Source organism: Notamacropus eugenii, chromosome 5 (assembly GCF_028372415.1).
Source record: "Notamacropus eugenii isolate mMacEug1 chromosome 5, mMacEug1.pri_v2, whole genome shotgun sequence".
NCBI lineage: Eukaryota > Metazoa > Chordata > Mammalia > Diprotodontia > Macropodidae > Notamacropus > Notamacropus eugenii.
The window spans coordinates 136,284,844-136,312,297 of NC_092876.1; positions in this window are offsets into that span (position 1 = coordinate 136,284,844).

Genomic DNA, 27,454 nt, shown 5'->3' on the forward strand with positions numbered 1-27,454 from the left:
AAGTCTACTTAAAGCTATCCCTGAGCCAGAAAAGAGGGAATATTTTGTCATTAAAACCTGCCTCTGACCTCTCTGTGTCCTTTCTTACTCTTCTCTCTTATGGTCCCACTCAGGATGCTGACGTTGCTCTAGGATTTCCTCAGATACACATTCAATCCCATCATGCTTACCCTTCCCATGAGAATACTTTTATTTTAAAAACAAGACAGGAGAAAAAAGCATCCATGAATCCATAATGGTGGAACATTGAGCACGATAGAATCGTGGCATTTTAGGGACAGGGATCTTAGAAGTTCTCTAGTCTAACCTCCTCATTTTACAGATGAGGAATTTGAGTCCCAGAAGTTTTGAATTGAATTACTGATGGACTAGTCACACCTTAAGTCGTGGACTCTTTCATCAGTGGGATCATTCTGTTGCCCTCCAGTCATAGTCCAAGGATGTTGTTCTCTGAGTCTGGACATGAAGACACTCGAGTAACCAGACATTTTAAGATTAGGTACCCTCACCCCCAAAAGGGGAAATATAGGGCCTCACACAAGGTTTCCTTTCAAATCCCCTACCTGGCCCTCAGCCTCCATTTGAAAATTTCACTGTATAAAGCAGTGACCCTAGAAGAGGGTACAGAAGCTTTCCTAAAGGGAACCCTGAGGAAACCTGCTCAGAAGAAGACATAGGGCAATGACTTCATTACTTAAGAATTTGTGCTTTCTTTTTAGATAATAATTATAATAGCTAACATTCATATAGCACTTTATGGTTTGTAAAGCACTCTACATATGATTCTCACAACCATCTTGTAAGGTAAGGTGGATGAGAATGATTTGTTCCAATGTGAATGAAGCAGGTTCTGTAGAGGACTTAAAGTGGAGTCCTTAAAGCTTGATCAGACATGGAAAATGCTAAGGTCAATTGCTTTATCCTGGGCCATTGAGAGTCATCTTAACTTTTGTCTCGCCACTGGACTTAGATGACTCGGGAAGAGAGAGTGAGGCTGGTAACTGTGCAACTCCGCCTCAGTTAAATCTAGTTCAGGGGCATGTCAAGACATTATCTGTGATTTCATTGGTCCTCTGAAAAAATGAAGGAAAAAAACAGCAACAAGCTAAGTGTTATTATTAAGCAAGGCTGGGAGAGGTTGGCTGACTTGCCCAGGATCGTATGGCTAGTAAATATTTGAGGTATGATTTGAACTTATGTCTTTCTGCCTTTAAGTCTAGTGCTTTGTCCACTGTTATGACTAGTTGGCACCATTAGCAAGGTAATATCTCACTTTTTAAAAGTGATGGTCTCCATAGGGAGACCACAAGTCAACCTATCCATCTCCTTATCTTCAGATTAAGCTATTTCCCCTTCATCTAGGTCTAGGAAGTGGGGGCTGTGGAAGGGATATCTCTTATTCTTGAAAAATCCCTAGCCATCCTATACATCTCTCTCAATGACCTATTAAGATAGTAATAACTTCTCTGACTGGGCAGCTAAGTGGCACAGTGGATTGAGTGATGGCCCTGGAGTCAGGAAGACTCAGACACCTTAACTGTGTGACCCTGGGCGAGTCAGTTAATCCTGTTTGCCTCAGTTTTCTTCATCTGTAAAATGAGCTACAGAAGGAAATGGCAAACCACTTCAGTATTTTTGCCAAGAAAACTCCAAATGGAGTCACAGAGTCAGACATGACTGAAATGACCGAAAGATAATAACTTCTATGATTACAAAATGATGTACTTTTCAAAGAAACTTTACTTCCAATAATTACTTGACTCATACACTTTATGGCACAGTGAAAAGTACATTGGTCTTGGAATCTGAGGGCTTGAGTCTGAATTTCATCTCTGCCTCTACTTACCTGAATGACATTGAGCAAGTTACTTCCCTAAACCTCACCTTCCTCACCTGAAAAATAAAAGGGTTGCAGGACATAATCTCTGAAGTTTCTTCAAGTTCTAAATCTATGATTCTTATGGGTATTATACCTATTTTTCAGGTGAAGAAATTGAGGCCCTGAGAAATTAAATAATTGTCCAAAGTCAACTAGTTTGTGAAAGAACCAGGTCTTCTGACACCCTTTCCCACTATACTTTATACATTATAGTTTGAGCCAAATGACAAGTTCTTCCTAAGGTCTTATCTCCTCCTTTTATGCTGTGTTTCTTCTTCTGCCCTCAGTGGAACTGGTTATCATCATGAGGTACACTTATGCTTCAATCTTCTTTTCAATTCCTGGGTGGGATGGCCGGAAAGTGCTTATTATGTCTCTTATTCCATAGTAGGGTCATTAAGTTTGGGCAGCTATTAATGTCTTATATACACTGTCCCTATGAAGACCTTGCTGAATAGGAGGGACCACCTCTAAAAGATCTGAGTGGAGAAAAGTCCATTTCTTCATCTGTGAAATGAGAGGGTGGGATCACAGGGGACCCTGGAGATCTCATGTTGGGGGATCTATGTTCCATGATCACTTTAGTTTGTAGACTGACAGGGAGGATTGAGAGGGATTTTAATCTTCCCTTTCTAGATAAGGAAATCAAGGCTCAGCACAGTTAAGGAAGATGTCAGAGGAGGTGCTGCTAGCGACAATGTAGACCTTTCTTAGTCTTGTCACTTGAGCATAGGCTCTTGCTGTATATGCTAAGAGTTATTTAAGTTTCTCTAAGCAGTAAGAGGAGGGTAAGAGGGCCTAGCAGAGAGTCTTCTAGGGGAAAATACAATAGATTTGGGAAGGAGGAGGAAGGAGGAGGGTAGAGACAGACAGAGACACATAATGAAAGAGACAGAAACAGACAGAAAGAAAAAGAAAGAAAAAAAGAAGAAAGGAAGGAAGGGAGAAAGAGCAAAAGAATGAAAGAAAAAGGAAGGGAGACAGAGTGAATGGAGAGGATGATAGAGGGAGGAGAGAGAGAGAGGAAAGAGAGAGAGAGAGAGAGAGAGAGAGAGAGAGAGAGAGAGAGAGAGAGAGAGGAAGTGATGTAGTTATTGTCTCTCTTCATGTCACCTTCTCAAATAATCTGTGCTTCCCCAAAGCTCAGGCCTCCTTCCATGTAAGGTAAGAAGCAACAGCCCCGCAGCAGTTGGCAGAAGAATTAGGATGATAATGGAGCCTCTGAGAGCTGGCTCCTGGCTACCCCACCTGCTTGCCTTCACCCAGACTCCATGCCCTGCTCTGAAGCAAAGATGTTTTGGGGCAGGGTAAAGGCTTCCAGAGGAACCTTCCTTTTGACATTATGATGCCTGCCTGCTGAGATCCTGGGGACCAGGGCCCTGACACAAGAGACAATGGCCATGAATGTCACCTAGAATCTCTCAGAACCAGGGTGTGGACTGCAAGAATATGGCACTTTATTGAGGGAAATTATGGGAACAGTTTTCAGATTTTTCCCCGAACAGGCCACAAACTATGTCATCGTAGCACACTGTTTAGTTAGAAGACATATAACAAATTGAAAGCAAAGAGGGACGCTGAAGAAAATAGTGGAAATCGAATCTGGGGTCATAGGACATGTGTTTGGATCTGGTTTTGGCCCTGAAGCCTAGTAAAGAGGGGAGAGTACTGGATCTAGAATCAGAGGATGTGGGTTCAGATTTCATCTCTAATATTTACTGTCTGTGTGACCTTGGGCAAGTCATTTAACTTTCTTGGGAAATTTTGTTTCCTCATTTGCAAAAAAATGAGGGCATTGGACTAAATGGCCTCCATGGCCTCTTCTAGCTCTTGAACTATGAGCTGTACCTCTTATGGCCTGGTCCACTATCAGTTAATGACTTATGACCTTGGATTCCTTCTCTATTGAAACAATGACTGGATCTATTTGAGTAGGCAAAGGGAGCTGGGCTTGTTTCTCTCCTAGAAGAGAAGGCTGAAGAGGTACTTGATAATAATCTTCAAGTCTCTGAACATTAGTTTTCCAAGAATGGTGACTGGTTTTCTAAGATAAGGGAGGTGGATGTGACAAGGAGAATAGCTTAAGGGTCCATCTGACTCCCTTGGATGGACTAGGGCAGTCTCTGGGGCAGGAGGAAAGAGGCTCAGGAGATAGAACACTAAAGGCAAGATGGTGGAGATGACCTTGCATTTAGGTGGTTGTGGAAGTCCCTTTCAAGCTTCAGGCTTGTTGTTTGTTTTTCTGACAATATCAGGTGTTAGTGCAGTAAAAGAAATTCCCTTCCCTAGGGTTGTCAGATCAGCAAAAAGCCCGGAGTTTCTTGCCTATTAGTACTATTTCGGAAGAGAGGAAATTCAGAGCAGGTAATACTCAAAGAGCAAGAAAGACAGACTTCTCCAGTCATGAAATGACAATGACCCTTAGCCAGGGGCTTTCCACAAGTGCCCCCAACTGAATGACCTCAGTCCCTCCAGTAAAGCAGCCTCTTTTAGCCCCCTATTCTAGTCATATTTGCATTTTCTCAGCATCCCATCCCTTTAACATTCTCCCCAGTCTAGTCTTGCTATTGGGAGCCATGTGACTCTCAAATGAATGTGAGCCAGAAATGATCCACGTCTCCCCTGAACTCATCTCCCTGCTCCTGATGTTTAAAGTGAATTGAAACGAATATCTGATAAATGAATAAACCTGTAAATGGAATCAAAAACCTTATGAACCTGAAGGAGAAATAGGAGTCCCAGGTCTGTTAAATCCAAATTGAATAAATCTGATCAACTCCCTGACAATTTCTGCCAGCCCTCTTGAAGGAGGAGGAGAAGAGCGGTGGGTAGTGGGGGTAGGAAAGGCAAAGGGAAAGAGGGGGAGGCAGGCATATGTTCTAGTCATTAAGTTATCACTCTGGGGGTAATGGGTAAAGGAAGCCATGCAGGTCTCTAGGGTTTTATTCCACTTGGGTTAAAATAACTAGAAAACTTGATGGAAATTCTTAGGAATCAGCATCCCTGGGACTGTCTCCCAAATGTAACAGTGTGTTGTGGAATCATCAGATTTCTTTAAGGGATAGTTGGGCCTGATGTGAGGGTCAGGGTGGAGGAGTAAGCCTAAAGAGCAAGGGTGGGGAATATTCAACCTTGAGGTCACATGTGTTCCTCTAGGTCTTTGGGTGCAGCCTTTTGACTGAGTCCCAAGTTTTACAGAACAAATCCTTCTATTAAGGGGATGTATTCTGTGAAGTTTGGATTCAGTCAAAGAGCTGTACTTGAGGACCTAGAGGGCCACATGTGACCTTGAGGCTGAAGGTTCCCCACCCCTGCTCTAGAACAAGTGACACTTTCTATGCTTTTTTGCAACAAAGTATATGCCAGAAAAATACAAAGGTCTTGAGATTGAAGTTTTAGACCTAGTTCTGAGGCTCACCACACACGTGACTGGAAAAGTCCCTTCCCTTTTCTGCACCTAAATTAACTCATCTGTAAGATGGGATTGGCTATTTGCACAAACACCTTATAATATTGTTATGAGAAAAGTGCTTCATAGTTAGAGGGCCTGGCTCAAATCCTGGTTCATCTGCATACAACTTGTCAGATCATTTTTTTTTCATGTTGAATAGAAGAATCAAAATAAATGGGAGAAACCATAAAACAAAACAAAACAAAACAGAATACAAAAGAAAATGATCTGCTTCATTCTGTGATCCAATTCCATAGTTCTTTCTCTGGTTGTGGAAGGCTTTTTGCCTCAAAAGTCCATTGGGAACTTTTTAGGTCCTTGCATTGCTGTGAAGGACTAAGTTTACCTGAAAAATTCCTCACACACTGTGGTTGTTGCTGTGTACAAAGTTCTCCTGGTTCTGCTCCTTTCACTCAGCATCAGTTCATATAAGTCTTTCCAGGCCTCTCTGAAGTCTTCATTTTTTTATAGCACAATAGTATTCCATTACATTCATATACCACAACTTGTTCAGCCATTACCCAATTGATGGGCATCCCCTCAATTTCCAGTTTTTGGCCACCACAAAGAGAGCTGCTATAAATAATTTTGTACACGTGGAACCCTTTCCCATTTTTATGATCTCTTTGGGATACAGTCCTAGAAGTAGTATTGCTGGGTCATAGGGTATGCACATTTTTGTAAACCTTTGGGCATAATTCCAAAATGCTCTCCAGAATGGTTGGATCAGCTCACAGCTCCACCAACAATTAATTAGTGTTCCAACTCTCCCATGTCTTCTTCAACATTTATCATCTTCTTGTTTTATCATGTTAGCCAATCTGATAGGTGTGATGTGGTACCTCAGAGTTGTTTTGATATCTATCTCTCTAATCAATAGTGATTTAGAACATTTTTTCGTATGACTATAGATAGCTTTAATTTCTTCATCTGAAAACTGCCTATTCATATCCTTTGATCATTTATCAATTGAGGAATGACTTATATTATTGTAAATTTGTCTCATTTCTCTATATATTTTAGTAATGAGGCCTTTATCACAGACACTAGTTGCAAAAATTCTTTCCCAGTTTTCTGCTTCTCTCCTAATTTTGGTTGCATTCAGTTTGTTTGTGCAAAATCTTTTCAATTTAATGTAATCAAAATTATACATTTTGTGCTTCGTAATACTTTCTATCTCTTGTTAAGTCAAAACTTTCTCCATTCTCATAAATCTGGCAAATATACTATTCCTTGCTCTCCCAATTTGTTTATAGTATCAATCTTTATACCTTGATCATGTACCCATTTGGCTTTATTCTTGTGTATGGCGTCAGGCCTTGGTCTATGCCCAGTTTTCACCACACTGTTATCCAGTTTTCCCAGCAATTTTTGTAACTTGTCAGATCTTAAGCATGTTATCTGTCTGGACTTAGGTCTCTTCCTCTGGAAAATAATGGAGTTGAGTCAGGTATCTAAGGTTCTTCCTAACTCTGATGTTCTATCATGCTGAGATAGTATGACCTATTATTCCTTTTCCTGGAGGAGGAAGGAAGGAATGGAGAAGGAAGGGAAGGAGGAATTAAATATGGAAGGAAGGAAGAAGGACTAACCTGAGCTCCTGGGAACTCTATTTGGTGGCCTGGCTTCTTGGGGATGTTTCTGTTTTATCATTTGAAGATTTTTTTCACCATGATCCCAAGGCCTTGGCAACAAAGATTTTAGTTGTGGACATCCTCTGAAGTGACCTAAATTGGGACAGGCTGGATGGATTCAAAATCGTTCTATAGCCCATGGAACCTCGCAGAAATTAAACCCCAGTGCCATTGGTCACATTTTTCCTTTTCTCTACTGCTGAAGAATGGCATCTAAAGAATCCCCACTATCTATGTTTGCTGACTGACAGACAGAAGTGGGTTTTGAACCACGGTGTCTGAGGTTAGCTCACTATGTGGCAATGAGATGCCAATTCCTGCTAACAGGAGAACACTGTTAGACTGAATCCCTGGTAGATGGGCAGTCCTCTACTGACAAGAGCGCAGTCTTTGAATTCCTGTCTTACCAACCCTGTGCAGCAGGAAAAGGGCATGTCATAAATGGGAAACATCATAGTCATAGGATAAAAGCATAGACTTTAGAGCTAGACGAGATCTTAAAGGTCGTCAAATCCAGCCCCTTCATTTTAGAGATGAAGAAATTAAGGAGCAGAGAATCGATGTTGCTCTCAAGTGACAACAGGCCAGCTTGCAGCATATGGGAAGCAGGTTGACATCTGTGTACATACCCCTGAGAGGAAAATGCCATATGCCCGGCTTTACCAAGGTGAAAAGGGGTAGAGGTGCCTCTAACCCTCAAGGTCTAAACAGTTAGGAGATGGTATGATCCTATTAACACTAGGAGAACACAATGCTCACAGTTTGGTGTTCTTGGTTTTTTTTTTCTTTCAGGAATATGGGCAGGGATTGCAGGTATAGCTGAAATGGCTGACATCCCAGGATGGCCACTAGTCCCCAGGTATACTGGGCACTTCTCTTGGTCATGTGTAGTTGGGTGCTGAGATATGACACCACGTATTTGAGCAGAGAAGAAGCACAATTTATGGCTCAGTCTCTGATTTTATACCTGAGGGAGGGCTCAGCATAGTAGATAGTATCATCGCTCCTATCCTCTCAAGAGCTATAGTTATCCCTTCCACATCTTGACTTTCCTCATCATGGTTTTAATATATCATGGGTTGGCACAAGAAATTAAATGGGAATTTTGGGGGAGTTTTGTGGAAGATGATACATGAAGGCCAGCAGATTATACAGAAAAAGTTTACAAACTTATAAATGCATAAAATATATGTGTAGTATTGTATAATATCAATATATTTTATCTTTCCATAATAATTCAGGCTTCTTCTCTGGTGCAATGGGAGGATCAAAACTTTTAACATGGATTTTCTAGATCATGAGAGTATCACTCCCCTAATCTTAGTCACATGGAAAGGATATTGTGTACTGTGTCCTGAGACCTTTGGACATGTTGATTGGCTGAGAGGGAAAAAAGGAATTGACCCAACCCACTGACAAACTTGTGGGTTATCACCTACAGCATATATGTACATTCTGGTCTATGAAGACTACATAGGTCCTCTTAGAGGATCATAGAACCATGTATTTAGAAGGGGGAAGGGAATTTAGGAGTTATTGGATACAACCCTTTTATTTTACAGATGAGGAAACTGAGGTCTAGAGAAGTCAAATGACTTGCACTGGTTCACACAGCTAGTAAGGGTTTAAAGTGGAATTTGAACCAAGACTTGCTAACTCCAGGTCCACTGACCTGTCTCCTATGCCACATTATCTATTATATAGTTTGATAAGTAGGGTTCTTAATCAATTTTTTTTGTGTGTCATAATCCCCTTTGGTAATTTTGGGAAGTTTACGTGCCCCTACCTGGAATAATGTTTTTGAATGTATAAAATAGACAGGATTATAAAGAAAACCAGTAATATTAAAATACAGTTATCAACATATTAAAAAAAACAAGCTCAAGGATACAGTTTAAGAACTCATGTTGTACAGGATGAGTCCCTTTAATAGGCTCAAAAAAAAATGACTGGTAGGTAAAAAGTATTCTTATACAGGGATATGATCATGTAGTTCCATCACACTTCTGATTGTGACTGGTGACTCAAAGTCTATTTTCATAAGACTCTCCTCATTGTCAGAGACTGATTATTATTCAATATATGATTAAGGTGGAACTGGCAAGACTTATGGCTTTCATCTTCAAAAGAGAAAACCTGGTTCCAGATTCTCTTTTGGTCTGTGATGGAAGAGAAAGACTCTGTGAAGAAGCTGACCTATAGTGGAACTGTTACCTTGATCATGTCCCTATTCCCAACTTCTTACACTAGAGACTTTAGGAATTTTTCCCTTTGAGTGAGATCTGGAACTCCCTCCTTCTCTCTCTCTCTCTCTCTCTCTCTCTCTCTCTCTCTCTCTGTCTCTCTTGACACCCCCTCTCCCCTGCATTGAGCTGAATTATCTGAATACCAGAGGGAGAGTTTATTCATTCTGTGTATTTTCTGGTATATTCTCATCTGTATATCTTCTCTAATTTCTATTTGCTGTTGATTTAGATAAATAGTTTCATTTGCTATTTGCTATGAGTGTTTGTTGTGGAATTGGAATTTGGTGGTAAAAGAGTCAAGTGTTCGATATATAGCTTGGGGGATTCCTTTTCCATTAAGGGATAACAATCAGGAGCTCAACTTGAACCTAGGAATCATCTCCTCTAGGCTAGCAATATTTAAAGGATAGACATAATTCTAACCTGTTACCCTTTCTCAAGGACAGCAGAGAGGCCAGCCTCTGGCCTCAACTTCAAGTTTCCCATTCCTGGCAGATAATCAAAGTCTCCCTTGGAGAAGGGTGGGCAGAGGAGACTCTAGAGATATTTATTCATTCCTCCCTGCAAGCCATATCTAGGCAGACCCATGTGGATGAACTTATATAAACTGCCTAGACAAAACACGGCACATAACTCTATGTGATCATAGCTTATAACTGGCTCAGTCACTCATCCAGGTTACAATTTTGCCTCCCCATCCCTTCCAAATGAATTGCTTAAGGTTACACAGATAGTAAGTAGCAGACCTCGGATTAAACCAAGATCCTTTAAATCTGAATCCAAAGAAAGGACTGATAAGTAGAAATATGTATAGAATGATTTTGCATATATATACATATTTGTCTCTAATGGTAGGTAGCCATCTCTAGGGCAAGAACAGGCGGGAGGAGGGAAGAAAAAAAAGAAAAAAAATGTTACTCAGTAACTTTATTATATATTTAAAAGGAGTAGAAGGATGTGCATACTAGATTTTCAGTTTCCTGTGCAGTCTTTTTTTTTTTTCCTATTCTGCTATGTTATGGAAATACTTGTTTTATTTCTTAAATTCAGAAGAAAATAAATAAATTATAAAAAATTAAAAATAAATAAAAATCGAGTGCTTTTCCTACCCTACCATGCTGTGACTTGTGCAAGGACACACAGCAAACCAGTGGTAGGGAAAGGTCCCCTAATTAAGGCTGATTTTGTCCCCTCTCCATTCCAGAGGTGCAGGGACTCCAGACACCACGTCTGAGACAGGATGTTCAAATCAAAAGTTGAAGTGAGAGGAAAATGAGCAGAAGCAACAGCTGTCTTCCAGTTTCCCCAAGATATTCAGCCCCCGTCTCCCTGGACTGCTTTCTCTTCATCATGCCCCTGACAAAGTGGCATTTTCCTTTCAGCAGTGTGCACAGACGCCAATCTAAATGAATATTATTCACACACTTCTGTCCAAACATAGTGAAGTCTTCAAAGGCTGAGTAAACCTCTGTCACTGCTGCTCTCTCTCTTCCACATGCCCAGGGAGGTAAGAGACCTCCTGGAACTCCCCATCTCCCCTGAGCATCCCCCACTCCGGGCTCTGTCCTCTCTCCCTGGCTCCAAGTGGGGAATCCTGGACTCTGAAGGGAAACTGTCCTCCAGCCTTTACACAGGGCTCAGCATGACTTGAGGAGTACAGTGGGGCTGGGAATCAGACACCTCGGGCTCCTTCCTCAACGGTGACTCCAGGCTTCATAAAATGACAGGTGGGTATGAGGCAGGGATGGAAGATTTCAGGTGGGAGTGGGAGGGTTGAGGCTCCAAGTCCCTAGCACAAACCCATTTCCCGGCAATAATGATAGGCTGACAACCTTCCTGCTCAGCTCTCCTTGTGTCATTAGTCCCCAGTGGAGCAGTATCTCATTGGAAATCACACCTGGTGAAATGAGGCGAGATGCAAGCTTCTCTCTGGTTCTGCCCACCTGAGTTGAGTGGCCCTGGAATGGCAGTTTAGAGTACCTAGCTTGAGCCTGGCTGCATTAGCAACTTCACTGGATTTTTAGTCTGTCCTGTTATCAAGGGGGTGAAAGGTGGAGAAAGATGGCCCCCTTCCCAACACCACTGGCATCTCAAGCCACACATATATTTTGGAGGTAACAGTCTTATCCCAGGGAGAGGGGCTGTAGGGAGAGAGCATAGGGAAAGGGGTACATGACTCCTTACAGCATCTACAAAAGGCAGTGGGCATAGTGGAAAGCCCGCACACTGTGGAGGGAGGAAGACCCGGGCTCAGATTGTAGCTTTTAGCTGTGTGATCTTGCACATACCATTCACCTCTTGGGACCTCTGTTTGTTCCTCTGAAAAATGAGAAGCTGATTCCTTAAGGCACCTTCCAGCTCCAAATCCTGCGATCGCATTCTCTGTGTGCTGTGCTACAACCCCCTTCGTTAATTAGCAAGTAGAATGTAAATTCGTTGAGAAAAGGGGATTCTCATGTTTTATTTTTGTGAGCTTTGCATCTGGTTCAGTGCCTTGCCCATAGAAGGTACTTCACAAACAGCTGTGGGATGGAATTGTTTGTTGAAGTATTTATGTGACACCTGTAGTGGTGGCCTCTAAGAAGCATATAAGACATCGTGTCTGCCCTCCATGACCTTACAGTCTAGTTGAGCAGATAACCCATCAAACATTCCAGTTGATCTTAAAGGGCTAAATTAATGTAGTACAGAAAGTAAGTGACCTAGAATGGTTTCTTGAGGCAGCCTCAGGCATAGGAACCTTTCCTAGGTGGGAAAGATCCCTCCTCTGGCTTCTGGACTATATTCCCACAAGTCCAGTCCTCCAAGCCCAAACAGATAGGGACTAAACAACCAATAGTTAAAAGAGAACTTAGCAGTCATCTACTACCACCACCATTTTCTAGATAAGGAAACTGAGGCTCGAGTAGTAAATGGACTGGCTTTAGGTCACATAGGTAGAACTTGGGAGTTCTCAGGATCAGTTGGAAAGGGACTTTTTATTTTGCTCAGTTGTTTTTTCAGTTGTGTCACATTCTTTGTAGGTTTTGTGGGATTCATTTGGGGTTTTCTTGGCAAAGATGTGGCAAAGGCATGATTTGCTATTTCCTTCTCCAACTCATTTTACAGATGAGGAAATAGAGACAAATTGGGTCAAGTGACTTGCCCAGGGTCACACAGTCAGTAAGTGTCTGAGGAAAGGACTTTAGAGGCTATCAATTCTAATCCCCTCATTTTGCAGATGAGAAAACTAAGGCACAGAAAGGTTCATTAATGTTCTGTTCACCAATGCGCAGCTAAGCGTCTGAGTCAGAATTCAAACTCAGGTCTTGCTAATTCCAAGACCAGTGCTCCATACTGTGTCATTTAGCTGGTCTCTCTTACTTTAAAGTTTCTGGGGAGAAAGCTACCTGAGGTTCTTTCAGTCACTCCCTGACAAGCTGTTCTCTACCTTCTAAACTCCAGCTTTCTTGAAGCCAGATTTGGGTCTGTCAGAACCCTGTGAACCAACAGGAATGGGTTAGATTCTCCTGGAGCCAGGCATAGAGGGCCAAGCCAGCAGGGACTCCATTATGGGAACCAGATTCCCAAGAAGGAAAACAAAGAAGCCTGATTCAGGCCTGGGGAAAAATACCCTCCACCTCCCACCCTCCTTTTTTTGTTATTAAGTGTCTATTAATTGGTCACCTCGTTAGCAACCCATCTGCAGCTCAATTCCAAGCAGGGCCTGAGAGTTGGGTGAAGGGAAGGGGGGCACGGTCGGCAAGGCCAGCTTCGAAGGTTTCCATAATAAGGACGGAGCAATTACTGGCACTTTTGGAGCCAATTCCCGTTAGGAACATGCCAGGCCTAGCTTTGTCCTACGGAGAAGAGGAAAAGGTCACTGTGCTCGGCAGAAAGAAAAAAAATAAAAAAAACCTTTCACCGATAGAGTCTGCCCAAGGGAGCGCAGGCAAAGAAAAGGAGCCCTCCTCGGAGGTGAAAAACTAAAGAAAGAATGACATTTGGAAGTTCCTCAGAATGAGAAGGGGGCGGGGGGAATGATGAAATACAAATTACAAGAGAGCCAGCGCTCCAGCAAGGAGGGGCTGGGGGGGAGTGATTCCACCCGAGCTCTGAGGACTCCAGGGGGTCCATGCTCAGCTCTCAAGCAACAGGCTGAGTGGGGCCTCATGCACCATTGCTCTGGGTGTGTTTGGGGGGGGGGGAGTTGGCAGAGAAAGGGAGTGCAGCGGAGAGGGAATGTTATGTGTAGGTTGGGATGATGGAGATGCCCCAGAAGCACATGGGGAGGTGCTGGGGGTTTATAAGTTAGGTTACAGGTCATTGGTCCATATGATGAGCCAGATAATTTCTTTTTTATTATAAGCTAATCTATTTATTTTTAGTTTTTAACATTCACTTCCATAAGTTTTAAATTTTCTCTCCCTTTCTCCCTTTCCCCCTACCCAAGATGGCGTACAATCTGATATAGGCTTTACATATACACTACTATTAAACATATTTTCACATTAGTTATGCTGTATAGAAGAATTAGAATAAATGAGAGGAATCATGAGAAACAGAACAAAACAGAAAAAGAAAATAGTCTGTTTCACTCTGCATTCAGACTCCATAGTTCTTTCTCTGGATGTGGACAGCATTGTGAGTCTTTTGGAATTGTCTTAGATCCTTGCATTACTAAGAAGAGCTAAGTCTATCAATGTCAGTCATCGCACATTACGGCTATTTCTGTGAACAGCGTTCTCCTGTTTACTCAGCATCAGTTTATGTAAGTCTTTCCAGGTTTTTCTGAAGTCCACCTGTTCATCATTTCTTATAGCACAATAGTATTCCATTACATTCATACACCACAATTTGTTCAGCCATCCCCCAATGGATGGGCATCCCCTCAATTTCCAACTTTTGACCACCACAAAAAGAGCTACCATAAATATTTTTTGTACCTGTGGGAGCTAGATAATTTTGATAGTGGAAACTACTTTGCATCTGGAGTTTGAGGACCTGAGTTTGAAGGTGAAGAAGTTATTTCACCTGTACTTTACCTCATCTGCAAAATAAGGTGGTTGAACTAGAAGAACCCAAAGTCTCTTCTGGGTCTAGAACCTAGAACCTGGGATCCTATTGTCTGAGCAGACAAAGGAATGATCTAAAACCAGGTGATAAGCCAGGAGAGAAATAAAACAAAAAAGACTAGATAAGAGTATGGTCAGTAGTAGATCAGGGTGGGGAAAGTATGAGTTCACAGTGGTAGGAGGAGTTAAAAGCTTTCCTGTACAAGATGCACTGATAGTAATGAGGAGATGCTTGCTGGGCCAGTGGGTGCTTGCCAGAGAGCTTCAGTACTCATTCAGTCAGTCATCCCCAATCCTAAAGAAACTCCATCCTCTGAGGTTTCACTGGGGCAGTATCTTCAGCTCCATCTCCACCGAGCCTCTGGGTTGAGAGTCAGAGAGACATTTTAGGGACACACAGGGGTTCCCCTGGTCCCTCAAGGATGCCTGCTTTGCATCACCGGGGCTCTCATTTGGATACATTGCTCCACGGGGGACTGTGGGAGGGGTGGAGAAACAGGGCTCTGACAGGCAGTCTGCCCTCATACTGAGGGCTTAGCAAGCTCTCGACATTCTCAGGATTCTGTTTGGAGCTTCCCCTGCCTCTTCCCATGGTGACCCTCCTAATGAGGGTAGCAATTGTGTTTCACAGCATGAGCAGAGGAGAAAGGAAACCTAGGAAGAAAGAAAGAGGAGGGTTTTTCCCATCTTTCGACAATATGTCTTAGGAATGCCACAGAAAGTTGATGGGAAGGGGAGCTCTTGAAAAGAGTAGACTATGGAGACAGCTAGGTGGTGCAGTGGATAGAGCACCAGACCTTGAGTCAGGAGGACCTGAGTCCAAATCCAGTTTCAAACACTAGCTATGTGATCCTGGGCAAGTAACTTAACCCTAATTGCCACCAAAAGAAAGAGTGAAGTGTGACATAGTAACAGGATTAGAGTTCAAATCTAAATTCTGCTGCTTTTTACCTGTGTGAATTTAGGCAAATCACCCAATCATTCCAATATCCTCAGTTTCCTCATCCATAAAATGAGGGTATTAGATGAAGCCTCCACAAATTCAATTGGCATTATCCCACAGGAATCTTTTTGTAAGGGAATGGAAAGTGGGAAGGAGTTCAGAGCTGTTGAGATTCCAGTAGGTAGACTCAGGTCACCACAACACTTGCCTGAGTTCTGGTCAATTCTCTCCTCTACCCAAACCCACAGAATTGCCAGTGCTTGCTTTTCTCCTGCCATGTCTAGTCCTGGAAATCCTGCGTAACTGAAACCTGTCTTGTTCTTTCCCCTCTGTGGGCCCTCTCCACACACCTCCAATCACCCACAGCATCGAGGATTCATTATTTAAACAGTCCATGCCTCTGAAGTCTTATTTATCCAACATCTTTCTGAAGCATATGTCAGAATTTACAGTAAGTGCATTCATCCCATAATAAACATTTGGCTTTGCTGGTCTGTGGATGGCAAGGCTAATTAGGGGGAGCGATTCCCTTGTTATCTAAAGGGGAGGTCAGGCACTGCAATTAGCATACTGGCACAGCTTTCATAACTGGGACTTTGAGGCTGGACCCTTTGGTGCCAGGTGGAAAGGGGAAGTTGGCAGGAGGAAAGGGGAGGCTTCCCTAGTGAGTTCCAGTACACCAGATGATCTCCAGAAAGGAAGAATACTATTTGGTTTCCCAGGTTCCCAAATCTCCAGGCACACACTATTCTCCCTTTTCTTTCTCTTCCCACACTTCCCTTTAATCTCTCCAACTATGCCTGCTGCATCCCTGTAACACTCTCTTCCACCTATCCACAGCCTCTTCTCTAGGTAATTCTATTTTCTGCCTTTAAGACCTACTATCATGGGAAACTGATCTCATCATCTCCCCTCCAGAAGTGGTTCTCTTATTCCTCTCAGTGGCTTCATGTTTCTTCTAGGTGCTTGAACTAGAAACCTGGGAATCACCTTGGATTATTTCTTCTCTCTCCTTCAATTTATTGTGTCGTGTTATTCTTCCTTCAATGTACCTCACAGATTCTCCCCTTTCTCTTCATTACTAGTTTAGAACCTTATCATTGGATATCTGGATTAACAACTCAATCTCTTAACTTATTATTCCTGTCTCCTCTCCTCCATCCCCTCTCCCCCCAACCCCTAAGAGATTTTGATATTTCCAGTAAACTGTCATGGAAACATTACTTTCATCATCTCATCCCTGATCTGAAATCTATGAAGGTTCCCCATTTTTACACTCTCAGTTTAGCGTTCAATGCCCTCTACAATCTGATCACACTTACCTATTTAACTTCATCTCACATTATATTCTCAGCACTCACCTTCTGCTCTAATCAAGTAGATCTCCTGTCTTACTGTTCCACACATATTATGGTCATTTTCATCTCCATGACTTTGCTCATAGCTTTCCCATGTGTGAACTGTCCTTTAAGGACCATCTCTTGTTTCATCCATCACTCATGATGCCTTCTATGACTACCGTAGCCCACACTATTCTCATGTTATTTTCTATTCCTGTTCTACTTACAGTTAATCATTCAACTCAATTTAATTCAATTCAGTTCATCTCAGCTTGATAAGCATTTATTGAGCACCTACAATAAGCACTAGGCTGGATGCAAAATTGACAGGACTTGGCAAAAAGTTAGATGTTAGATATCAGAGGGTGGAAAGAATCAAAGGGAATTTTGCATTTATGAGTCTGGGTAAGAGGGAGAGATCCACAATTTAGCATTTAGTAACACTAATTATTCCACACTTAATTATTCTCTAATTATTTCTTGTGTTTTGCATTCTTTGCATCAGAGGGTGGATTAGAATGGCAGTTTCTGACATAGTTGAGTGCTGGTCTTAGAGTCATGAAAAACTTCATTGAAATCCCACTTCTGATACGTAGTAGCTGTATGACCATGGGAAAGGGAATTAGCTTTTGGAATTTTATCATCTGTAAAATGGAAATAATACTAGCATAGTATTTAATAGTATATATATAGTATTACTATTATTAATAATATTATATAGCATATACATAGTATTATAATATAGTATCATTATATGATATATATTATATTTTATACATATATGTTATATTATATAGTATAGTATAGTGTAGTACCTCAGAGAGTTGCTGTGAGGTTACACAGTCCTCTCTGTTCTCTTTGCTCATTTGCAGAATGGATTCTCCTATCCATTAGGATCACAGATTTACACTGGAAGGGACTTTAAAAGTCACTGAGATCAACTTCTTCGTTTATATGTGAATAGACGTTAAGTGACTTGCCTGGGATCACATAGCTAAATAAGTATCTAAGGGAGGATTCAAACCCAAGACCACTGAGATCTCTTGTAATATATTCCTTCCTCCTGTCCAATCTAACCCAATCCAACCCAATCCAGTGCAATAACCACAATGGAGATAATATATATAAAGTGTTTTGCAAACTTTAAAGCTATATAAATGAATATATATATACATATATAATTTATAATTAAAACTATATAAATGGAGTAAAAATTCCCAAGCCTATTTTTTCCCCCAATTTCCACAAAGTTAATGCACTTTTCCCTTCTTCCCCAAACTACACTAAAAGATGTATATTTGAGGCTGACACTTAACCCCCAGTTCTTTATCTATCTTTTGCTTTTTCTGTCATATATGATAGTAACTACTCTTCCTCTCCTCCATCCCATAAGTAAAAAAAAATACTATATATGTGATATATATAATAAAAATAAATAAAAAACAATCAGTAAACATTTATATTTGTTAGGATTCATAAGGAACCATTCTACTTCTACTAGATTGGTTTAGACCAGAGAAACTGAATTGTAATTAAATTATAGATAAGTTATTGTTTTAAGTTAATATTATTTAAAAGGAGACAATGTCACAAAGAGGAGAGCCTGGGCAAATGATTCTCAGGGGGAGATACAGAGGTACAAGTTGGGAGACTGGAATCCTCAAGGTGATGCTAGAGGGCAGGGATGTGAAGAAAAGTGAAAGGACTTTTTGAGAAGGAGATAATAGTCTGGAAGAGAACCCATAATAGGCTAATCAAAATCCAAGGGGCTGGAGTAATCCACCCAGGAGAAACATATTAAAAGCATGGATGGAGGAACTCAGCCATGAAAAGCTAGAAGCAAACTGTGTGTGAGTAACTAGAGAGACTAACTCAGGAGATTTCTATGGGCAGCATCCAGGAGACACTGATGAGTTGAGGTTTAGCTGGCCACAAGGACAGTCATGTTGACCAGAAGCCAAACAGAAGAGAACTCTACTTTTTCAGAGACAAAAGGGAGATGAGAGAAATAGCTCCTTCTTGGACAAGGGGCGGCAGTCGGGTGAAGGGAGGCTCGGATGACATGAGAAACCATCCTCCCTGGGAGGAGTGAAATGGTGAGAGGCTGAACCTGATCAAAATATTTTAGCCATCACGTTATCTGAGTAACATGAGACTGTGTATGTCTACCCAATGTAAAGTTCATGCAGTTCTTACCCAAGATTCCCTCTCCCTGGAGTAAAAATAGCTGTGCATTTTAAAAAGCTGACAAATCATGTGTTATACCTAAATGGACACTGTGAGAAGGAGAACAGCAAATTAAGGGAAGAAATAATATCATCTTTCAAGGAGAAACCATCCATGCTCCCTCCCTCCATTTTTTGGGTGGTGGCCGCAAAAACTTTCCCAGACAACTGGGGACCTTTTGGGGCAGTGGGCTTTATGTGTACAGTTTATTTATATACACTGGTGCTTTTTCCTTGAAGTCTTCTCTGATTTGTCGAGCTAGAAGTGAAGTTTTTCTTCTTGGAATTCACATAGAACTTCGTAGCTCTCTTGAGTTCTTCCTATGTCTTTTGTATTAGAACAATCTGTGTACCTTTCTTAAGGTCACTAATAGTTTGTAAATTCCTCAAGGGCAGGACAAGGATTCATTTGCCTTTGAATCTCCCTCAGCATCTAGCATGGGGTCTGTTGCATGGTGGGTGTTCAATCAACCAATTAATAAACGTTTATTACTATTGTTATCTAGTTTAACTGCTCCATCAAAGTCCCATTCTGATGCATAATTTGGGTTCGGAGGTGAGCCTGGGATCACAAAGACTATACCAATGGCATACGAGCTCTTTCAAACTTATTGGAAAGACTTCAGATATAGTCCCCAAAGCACAATGTCTCTGCTTTTCAGAGATACTTAACCTAAGACAGTGAAACTCATTACCAGGAGGTTGGTTACTAGATGAAAAATTATTTGTCCACAGCAATGCTTGGATGAAGGAAACAAAAATTCAAAGTAACTTTTGGTCCTATGAAACCCTTTTCTCCTTCAACATTCGTGGTGGTAGAAGGGTAGAAAAGAGGGTAAAGTATATTAAGAATCACACAATCTTTAGGCTCTCTATCATCACTAACCACTCCTGGTACAACAAATGGGAGCTCTTTGTTGAATGATTAACTAGTCAGCCTATTACTGGAGAAACTGGGTCACAGAACCAGAAGTTGTAGCTCATAGAAGGATGGTTCATCATAAAGGTAATTGTAGAATTGTTTGCAGAGGGTGACAAGATGGAGAAGTTCTATGAAGAACTTCATATATGAAAAAGTGGGCTTAGGGAAGGTCAGTGAAAAATATGTTGGAAAATATAACAAGATCAAGAATGAAAGAATTCACAGGTCTGTAAACTACACAGAAGCTTCATTCCTATCACACATACTTTCTATTTTTTTTATTAATTTATTTGTTTTCAGTTTTCTACAATCACTTACATATATCTTAGATTTCCCCCCCTTCCTCTCTCTCCTTCCCCTACCTCTCCTCATTCCCTCCCTGAGATGGCATGCAATCTTATATAGGTTTTACACATACATTCTTATTAAACACATTTTCACCTTAGTCATGTTGCATAGAAGAATTAAAATGAATGGGAGAAACCATGAAAACAAAACAAAACACAACACAAGAGAAAATGGTCTGCTTCATTCTTTGATCCAATTCCATAGTTCTTATTATGACGTGCAAAATGGATAATTTTGATTACATTAAATTGAAAAGTTTTTGCACAAACAAACCCAATGCAACCAAGATTGAGGGAAGCAGAAAACTGGGAAAGAATTTTTTGCAACTAGTGTCTGTGATAAAGGCCTCATTTCTAACATATATAGAGAACTGAGCCAAAGTTACAATAACACAAGTCATTTCCCAATTGATAAATGGTCAAAGGATATGAACAAGCAGTTTTCAGAAGAAGAAAATAGAGTTATCTATAGTCATATAAAAAAATGCTCTAAATCACTATTGATTAGAGAGATGCAAATCAAAACATCACACCTATCAGATTGGCTAACATGACAAAACAGACAGATGATACATGTTAGAGAAGATGTGGGAGAGTTGGAACACTAATTCATTGTTGGTGGAGCTGTGAGCTGATTCAACAGTTCTGGAGGGCAATTTGGAACTATGCCCAAAGGGCTACAAAAATGTACATACCTTTTGACACACATACTTTCTTCAAAAAGAAACATAGATCATGGAAAGCTCGAAATAATATTACATACAACTGGTTGTGTACTAACAGACAGGAAATTACTAGTTATCAGCACAGGAGTCTGCTATGTACAGAGAGACTATGAATTTATAAAGACAAACATCAAAATGAAGACCAAATTAAAAGAACAAAAATGAAATGGATATCTAGCCCACAATTCAAGCAGCTTCAGCTTGACTTAGTTAAGCATGGTATTATGTCAAAAGAAGAAAGAAATGGATAAAGGAAAAGACCTCTACACAGATTATCATAATTTCCTTTGGAAGTTTAACTGAGGGAATGGAATTGTCCCAATAAGGAGGAAAACCTCCTGAACCAGCAAACACCTGATCTTCTTATCAAGAAGAGACATGATAGTCAAGGCAACATCATTTTATGATTGGCAAAATTCTATGGAGTAGGTACTATGACCAACTTTGATAGACTTAGCTCTTCTCAGCAATGCAAGGTTCTAAGACAACTCCAAAAGGCTCGTAATGGAAAATCCCATCCTTATCCAGAGAAAGAACTATGGAGTCTGAATGCAGAATGCAGATTGAAGCAGACTCTTTGCTTTCTCTCTTTTTTCTTTTGTTTTGTTTCTTCTTTCTCGTGGTTCATCCCATTGGTTCTAATTCTTCTTTACAGTATGACTAATGTGGAAATACGTTTAATATGAATGTATATCTAGAGCCTATATCAGATTGCATGCTATCTTAAGGAGAGGGGAGGGGAAGGAGATGGAAAAAAATTAAAACTCAGAACTTTGTGGAACAGAATGTTGAAAACTAAAAATAAATAAATTAATTTTGAAAAAATTCTGTGGAGTAGGATAAGAAAGCTATCACCTCATAGAAATGAGAAGCAATGGCTAGGGAAAATGAGTTTATAGAAACCTGGGTGTGAATGAGCAAATTAATATAGGCAATCCTGAAAGGATAAAATTGGAAGGCAAAAAATACTGAAAAATTGGAAAGAACTTTCAGGATTTCTGTAATTATCTTCTCTATAAATGACAGTACAACCATTACATTTTGATGCTAACATTATAGCTCCCGATGTGTTGTACAGGCAAGTAAAAGTATAGAAACATACACATTTGATTTCTGGGGGAGGTAGGACAAAGATCAATAGTTCAACAATGTAGCATTGTAGCTATTTGGGGATGAAAGAAGGAAGTTCCATCAAGCCCTTTTGGTCTTGGTCCTAAGGTGATTTGCTTGGGTCTAGACTAGAAATCAGAGGAATGATAGAAATTGAAAGGAATCTTTTCACCACAATTTCACTTGGCTCATTTATAGTTTTATTCAGTGGAGTTCCTGTGATGACTTGTAGGAGCCTAAGTAAGTACCCAAGGGTATGAAAGGAGATAAAAGAATTTTTCAGGCCATAACTAAAAAATGAGAGCACCTGAGTAGTAACAGGGGAGAATCAACCCAAAAGACTGACTTAAATGCCTCAAGGTTTCTTTAGCTAGCTGACTAGGTGCAGCTGGATGAGAGTCAGGAATCACAAAATGGTTGAAATTGCTCTTCAAGGTTATGTTCTGAAAGAGATGAAATCCCTAATAAATATGGCTCAATGGAGAGAAGAAAAGGGAAGGTCATTTGAGCCTAAAGTCCTATGATATTATCAGAGAATATCAGTAGCTCTGTGGGACACAAATAGCAGCAATGGAAAGGAACTGTAAAAGGGAGATAAGTTGTCCTGAATCTGCCCTATGAGTTCTCTGGCCTTGAATGTTCCTTGTATGTATCCTCGTCTCTTATTGGTAGGATGATAACCGATGGGAGAGTTTCTTCATGTTGGGAGAGTTTTTTCTGTCACTTTTTAAAAAAGCTATTTAATTAAATGCCTTTTACTTGGAATTAGTTTGTCTTCTGGTTGACCTGGTAAAAAGAAACATATTGGTAGGAATTCATGATCTACAGTTTTAAGTGTTTGCTTCCCCTTCTCAAAAAATCTTTAATTTGAGGTATCTTTCAATGGGCTTATATGTGGAGGGAGCCATAATGTTACAAAAACAAAGATGAAAGAACAATTATACAAATTCAGTTCAATTCAATTAACATTTACTAAGTGCACATTAGTTACTAGGTGTGAGGGGATCCAAGTGAAAGAGTTCCTTCCCTCAGGGAGTTTATACTCTAATGGGGGAAGCCAACACACAAAAAGAAACTGGAAAGTGATTAGGGGAAGAAGAGAAAGAAAGTGGGGTGGTGATGAGAAAACACCAGGGGATAGGGAAGACATTTTGTAGATGGAAAGTCCAAAGGCTGTCCTTTGTAAAGGAAAACTTTGGGAAGAGTTTAGTTCACCACCCTCCAGTCTTCCAGTCAGAGGGGAGAGGAGGCTGAGGGGAGCTGGAAAAGTGTTGAATATCTAAGGCTGACTTAGCAGCCTAATAACCAACTAAACACAGAGGAGGCTGTTGCTTGAGGCAACACTATTTTGAGGACATGCCGTTGGATGAATAGTCTGTAGAGCTTTCATACCAGTACATGTATCTTGAACAAATGCTTCACATGGACAGTGAACTTGACTCGGAATTGATAGAAGAGTGGGTCAGATTGCATTTGGGTAATTTCATAGCTCCTTAAAACAAAATCCCATCTCTTTATTGTTTTTTTTAAAACATGGATATTCTTCTAGTGATACTGTCTAGCTATGAATCATGAACTCGCACAATCTCCATGGAATCAAAATCTCAGGTGGTCCAAAAAGTCAATGAAAATAGTAAAGAACTTACTTCCAATAACTCACTGTATGCAAATAGTAGAATAAGCCATATCATTGGAGTGAAAGAGGAGTTGGGCTAGTTATACAATGAAAACTAGGGATAAAAAATGGACAGTATAAGGGCTTTATTTGTTGTTTCTTAGTGTTAAAAGAGCTAAATTAAAATTTTAATTTTAATATTACATTAACATTATTTAAAAGGACATAATTTTAAGATAAAATAAAAGTAAAGTAAAAAATAAAGGCTTAGAGGAAAGAGAGCAGGATTATGGTTAGACTTATGTAAGAGAATATGTGGGAGACAAGGAGGTCAAATAAAGACATAAAAATTCCATATATACCAAAATATTCAAAGGAGTACTTTTGGTGATAGCAAAGAAATTGGGGGAAAAATTCCATGCCCATCGATTGGAGAAGGATTAAACAAATTGTGACACACGTATGTAATGAAATGTTACTGTACAATAAGGAATTGTTACTATGAAGAATTCAGAGAAGCACTGGAAAAAATTTTTTATGGATTGATGCATAATGAAGCAAACACAAACAGGAAACCAATAGACGCAATCAATTATAACAATGTAAAAGGAAAGAAAAAAATGAAAATATATACCGCTTAATTATAAAGACCATGCTTGACTTTGGAGAAGAGTTTAGAAAATTCATTCCTCTGACTTCACTGGAGAATCTCCCTACAGTCTTTCAAATATCATTGATAGTTGGTAAACAATTAATTACATCCTCCAGTTTTCTGTTCCTGAGAATGGAGGTCCTCTGGGATTTGGTTATCTGAACTCAAGTCCAGCTACCTGCTTTCCTATTATCTCTTTACTTACCTTAGGCATCATCTATCTAATAGCCATATTTCTTCTATACTTTATAGTACAAAACTCCTTTGCCAAGAAAACAGAAATATAGTAAGAATCAAGCAGTTCTGTTTTGCCTGTTATCCATTGTCTTCATCTCATCCACCTCAAGCAGGGTTTTATCCTTTATTTGACCTTCCTTTTCTCTCAGTAGAATTCTAAAGTTTCATTATCCTGAACTTTTCTCGGCAGTTTTAGCTCATTCTGAATTTCTGCACTCCTGACACTATTTTTACAGGAGTTTTGTATTCAGGTATTACTGCCCCTACATCTCTCTCTCTCTCTCTCTCTCTCTCTCTCTCTGTCTCTCTCTCTCTCTCTTTCTCTTTCTTCTCTCTCTCTCTCAGTCTCTCTCTTTCTCTCCTCTCTCTCCCCCACTTCTTTCTCCCCCTCTCTTAATTGGTATTTTCATCCATATCCATATCAGTATCCTTAGACAATTTCAACATTTTTATTACATCATAATTGTTCCTCTTTTTGTCTTCATAATTTCATTCTTAGATGTTTCCCATTCCTTGGGCTGACTATGTCTCTAGAATTTTAGTCCTTATGATCATAAATCTTTCTTCTGAACCACTGAAATTTAATCTCTCTAAAACTAAGGTATATATAAAACTATAATCTGGTTATTCTCTTTTCTATCAGAAATTCTAAGATGGAATGTTAACTTTCTCACAAGATTGTCATTATTTCCAACCCAGAAACAGTTTCCTCATTGTGAGGAGACTCAATGACCTAACTATTCTGGAGAAACTGGGTGAATCAGATCCAGAGTAAAGGTTCCCTCATTGGTTCCTTCACTTGTTGAAGTATGAAATTATCATTAAGGTAAGCCAACAAATTATTAATTACTTTAATTCTGGTAGATATATTGAGAGCTTTAGTAGATGTCTAGATGATTAAATTTTTCCAACATTATTATATTGTGTCTTTATACTAGACTCGTGATCTGTTTCCCAAACATACCTATTCCCACTGGATACTCTGATAATAATAATATAACAAACTGTGTCTGAATATCTTCATCCAAATACCTTCAATCATGCTCATCCTCTTTGGTTACTGAATTTGCAACATGACTATATCTTCCTAACATGCAAAGCTTCAGATAGGGGCCCTGACAATATCCAAGTATGTTTTCTGATGATGTACCTACCTAACTACAGAGATACATTACTAATGGAGGTTCTGTCAGGTGATGAACAATTTTGTCTATGGTAACCCATAAAACAAAGAAAAATGTCAAAAATGGTCCTGTTCATCCCCTTTCTGCTTCTGCAGTGACAGTGTCAGCATGGTGAGAAAGGGGGTAGAGCATGATAAGAATTGATGGATTTTAGGCTATTTGTATACTTTAAATTAAATGTCATTGCCATAAATGTGAGATCCAAGTTAATTGGTCAGTGAGTAGATATTTTGCTGGTGGAGCTGAATCAAATCAACCTTGGCATTTTGGCTACGAAGAAAACTGGAATAAAGAAGGCAGTTGCAGCTGAATGGAAAGCTGGCTCACAAATATTCTGTGGAAAGCCAAAGAAAAGAATTGGCAGAATAGGTTTCATTTGGGGTATACCCCAAAGCATCAATAAACATTGTTTTTATAGGATATTTGGACATCAAGTATTGCAAAGCATTTGGAAAAAGATGACAATGAAAGTAATTACAGTTTATTCACTAGCATGGATTGTTGAGATTGAAGTAGTAGAGAAATTCCATGAAGAAACTGATAAGACCCTTCAAATGAAACCAAAATATACTGTGATACTGGACAGCTTTAATGAAAAGGTGGAAAAAAGGGTGATGCTGGTGAGAAATATATGGGAAAGTGTGGTTTAAGAAGATGGAATGAGAGGGCTCCCAAACTTTCACCTCTATATCATGGTTACTTTCTTCAAGATAAAAATTGGTAGGAAATGGAGATTATAAACATCCAACAATACCATAAAGAACAAGAGGATATATTTTGACATACAGGACAAGATATCTTATTTATATGGCAGTTATCTATGAACCAGATGGATGCGTATAGGTGGAACACTGACTTGCCAGAACTAGAGTCAAACCTGGTGGGAAGAAGAAAGAATAACAATGAGAAAAGGACAGGGCATACAATTGAAAAAGCCTGACCCTGAACCATGTTGCTGAACTAATAATTGAAAAAATGAGCAGGAAATGGACAACAGACATGACATTGACACCAAGTATAATAATTTTATCCAAAATTAAGGTCTTGTATTCAAGCTAGATAAGGAAGAGATTAAAACTTATAAGAAGAGCTATTCCTCAAAATGATAAACTTTCAAAGGTTATGAACAGACTTTTCTAAGGAAAAAATATAAGCTATCTATAGCCATATGAAAAAAATTTTCAAATCACTAATAAGTAGAGAGATGCAAATTAAAGCAATTCCAAGATTGTCTCACCCCTTGAGATTAACAAAGTTGACAATAATAGAAAATGATATATTGGGGAACTTACATACAGGAAAACAACATCCAATGAAACCTATATCATAGCTACCTACTAATAAATGCATCGTTTGTGGTACTGTAAATTGACCCATTTATTCTAGACAGCAATCTGGAAGTATGTCCAAAGAGTTACTAAATTATGCCTATCTTTTGTTCCAGTCAGTAATTCTATCTGTTTATTAAATGCCTGCTATGTGCCAGGCACTGTGTTAAGCAATGGAGATTTGAAGAAATGCAAAAAACAGTCCCTACTCTCAGAAAGCTCATTCTAGTGGGATAGATGACATGCAAACAACCATGTACCAACAGTGTGTTGTGTGTGTGTGTAACAAACTGAGGTTGATCTTAGAGGAAAGGTAATAATATTAAGAAGAATTGGCTTTTTTATAGAAGGTGGGATTTTAACTGAAATTTGAAGGAAGCCACAGAAGCTTGGAGGTAGAGTTGAGGAGGGAGATCACTTCCAGCATTGGGGAAAACCAATGAAAATGTTTGGAATTGGGAGATGAGATTTTTGTGTGAACAATAGTAAAAGGACAGTGCCAATGAATTGCAAAGTACATGAAGGAGAGTAAGGTGTCAGGTTATGAAGGACTTTGAAAACC